Source organism: Colletotrichum gloeosporioides (assembly GCF_011800055.1).
Source record: "Colletotrichum gloeosporioides strain Lc1 chromosome Unknown consensus_7, whole genome shotgun sequence".
In the NCBI taxonomy this organism is placed as follows: Eukaryota; Fungi; Ascomycota; class Sordariomycetes; order Glomerellales; family Glomerellaceae; genus Colletotrichum; species Colletotrichum gloeosporioides.
The window spans coordinates 1,481,764-1,485,416 of NW_025544652.1; positions in this window are offsets into that span (position 1 = coordinate 1,481,764).

The window sequence follows — 3,653 nt, forward strand, 5'->3', positions numbered from 1 at the left end:
TATAAATAATACTCTTATTAATATATTTTACTATTCTACTACTTATCTACTTATTTATTTATTTTTATTTATATAACTAGAAATAAGTTAAGCTAAGTATTAATAATTAGTTATATTAAGATTTATTTATTTACTTTATTAAGATTAAGTATAAGTTAAAGTACTACTATTAGGTTTAAAGTATAGGGAAAAAAAGTATAGAGTAAACTATAATACCTATTTATATAAGTTAACTAAACTATTAATATACTTTATATGTTATAAAAGTTATTAAAAAAAGTATTAATTAAAGTTAAAAAAAGTTAATAAAAATACTTAAAAAATACTATATTTATAAGGGTTTTAATAAGAGTAAATATTAATAAGTATAAAGATATAAAGAAGCCTTTTAAAAGTTTTAACTAAAGTACTAAGTATACTATTTAGTGAAAATAGAGGTAGTAATAAAAGTAGTAATAGAGAGCTTTTTAAAGTTATTTTAATACTATATTAATAGTAAGGAAGATATAAATTTTAATTATAATATTTACTAATATTATAGCCCTCTTTATATTTATTACTACTTTCTAACTTAATAATCTCTTAAATATACTATAAAATCCTCTTAATTTAAGCTTAGTTTCTAGCTATTCATAGTGATTTTTATCTATTTAGAGTAATAAACCTCTTAACTTTATACCTCTTAATAATATATATAACCTTTAGTTATATTAAGTTTATAGTTATAACACAGCCCCCTATAAAAAGACTATAGCAAAATTCACCCTATATGCAGGCATAATTCTAGAAATACTATATAAGCACTTTAACCACCTTTAGTTATATAATTATAACTCTCCTAACTATAGCTATACTTATATATATATATATATATTATATTAAACCTATATAGTGCAGTAGTATATACCTAGCAGGCTTATGTATTACCTAAACGTATAGGCGTTAGTTCGATCCTAATTACAGAAACCCCTTTTCCTCTCTTCTAATTAGTTAAGGACCCACTATAAAATGTGGGTCCCTCTTTTAAGGGACCTACATATATAGTAGGGCACTAATAGCCTCTAGCTAATTATTATATAGTATTATATATACGTATATTATCTACCTAATCGTATATCGCGTAATATAGCCTGAGTTTTCTTCCTATAAAGGGTTTCTTAGTAGCGTATTACTTAGTATTAAGTATTAGTATAGAGTATTAGGGCCTTAAGCCCTCTAGTATAGAGTGAACAGAGGGGGAAGTACCCTCATACCTTCTAACATATATATTATATTAAATAACCTTATAATTCTTAACTTTATTTTAATAATAATATAGTTTATAATTACTTAGTTACTTAATTACTAACTACTAATCTATTAACTTATTCTCTCTCTTATATATCACTTATACTATTATTAAATACTATCTCTATTACTATTTTACTATTTACTATTTATACTATTATTAGTAACGCTCTCTCTATATAATTTATTAATATATAATATTCTTTTATAATAATAATAATAATATAAGAATAATAATAATGCTTAACTTANAATAAAGTTTAAGGTATTAAACCTTATATAAAAATACTTTATTTATTATAACTTATAACTATAATATTAATTATATAATATATATAGTTATATAAGTACTTTATATAATTAGTAGTTTAGTAGGTTATATTTTAAGTTATTTTTCCCCTTATCTTTCCCTACTTAAGGATATAACCTAAGAATAATAATAACTAAAATTATTATAATATATCTATTTCTTTCTTATTATCTATATAATTAAATACTTATAAATGCTTAGGATTATCACCTTTTATTATAATATAAGCCTATTTATAATCCTATACTATATAGGTATATATACTACGCCCCTAAATATACTTATACTTATACTAATATTATTCTTAATATTATTAATATTATGATTATTATAAAAGAATATTATATATTAATAGTCTCTTAGCTTTTATTTAAGCTATTAAGCTAAACTTATAAGTAAATATTATCTTTTAATACTAAGCTATCTAAAAGATCCCCTATATAGTAGTTACTAAAACCTTAATAACCTATTTAGTTAGATTATTAATAATATTAATATAGTTTTTCTTATAACTATATTAGCAGTCTAGTTAACCTATATAAGTAAGTATTATAATTCACTCTATATATTTTTTTCTCTATACCTTAAACTTAATAGTAGTACTTTAACCTATACTTAATCTTAATAAAGTAAATAAATAAATCTTAATATAACTAGTTATTAACTTTTAACTTAACTTATCTCTAGCTATATAGAAGAGGGTAGGTAAGTAGGTAATAAAGTAATAAAATATATTAATAAAAGTATTATTTATAATACTATTATTTATAAAAGCGTTATTTATAATATTATAAAGGTGTTATCTATAATATAGAACGCTAATAGTATTTATAATAACTAGAGCTTAGTAATAACTTAAGCCTATATTTAAAAGTATAAATTTAATAGTATAACTCTTTATATAACTAAAAGGGTTCTTATAGCTATAATATAAAAACTTAACTATAGGCTGCTAGCCTTATATTATGATATTTAACTAGTATTAACTGCAAAAGCTAGACTAGTCCCCTCACCCTCTACTAATAACCTTTAGGTTATATAACTATAGGTAGTTTAGACTTAGATATCTTCTTCACCTCTACGCACCTCTATCAGACTTTAACTATTATAATAAGCTAAGTTAACTATCTTCCTCTAGCTACTTCTATCTATATACTATATTTAATTTATACCTATCTTCTTCTCCTCTACTATTTAGATATCTATACTATAATAGATAATATCTTCTGCCTTACTATATAGTCTTAATAAAGAGCTTTAATACTATTAACTATACTCTTAATATATTCACCTTTCCTAACTTACTAATATTCTACTTAGGCTACTTTAGCTATCTTAAAGAAGCTTATAAAGTAATTATAAGTATTAAGATTATTATTAATAACCTTAACTATCTCTATATTAATCTTAAAGTTATATAACTCTATTATATCGCTCTTATTAACTATTTTAAGTAGGTACTTTTAGGTGAATTTAAAGAGAGTTTTCTTATTAGTATAGAGAAGGTTACTATACTTAAAGCCCTTAATTTTATTAACTTTAGTCTTATAGATTAAGTTATTTAGTATAACCTTACTTAGTTTATATAAAGTTATAATAAGTAGGAAAGTTAGGAAAGTTATTATAGTTATAATATATATAGGAGGATATAAGGAATAGGCTTAAGGCTTTATTTAAAGTAGTAATTAAGTTTTTATACTATAGTTATAAGAACCCTTTTAGCTATAATAATAAAAAGTTATACTATTAAGTTTATACCCTTAAGTATAGGTTTAAGCTATTACTAGGCTCTAGCTATATTATAAATAACGCTCTTATAAATAATAGTATTATAAATAACGCTCTTACTAATATATTTTACTACTTTACTACTTACTTACCTACCCTCTTCTATATAGCTAGGGATAAGTTAAACTAAGTATTAATAACTAGTTATACTAAGATTTATTTATTTACTTTATTAAGATTAGGTATAGGTTATAATACTATTATTAGGTTTAAAGTACTAGGAAAATAAGTATAGAGTAAACTATAATACCTACTTATATAGGTTAAC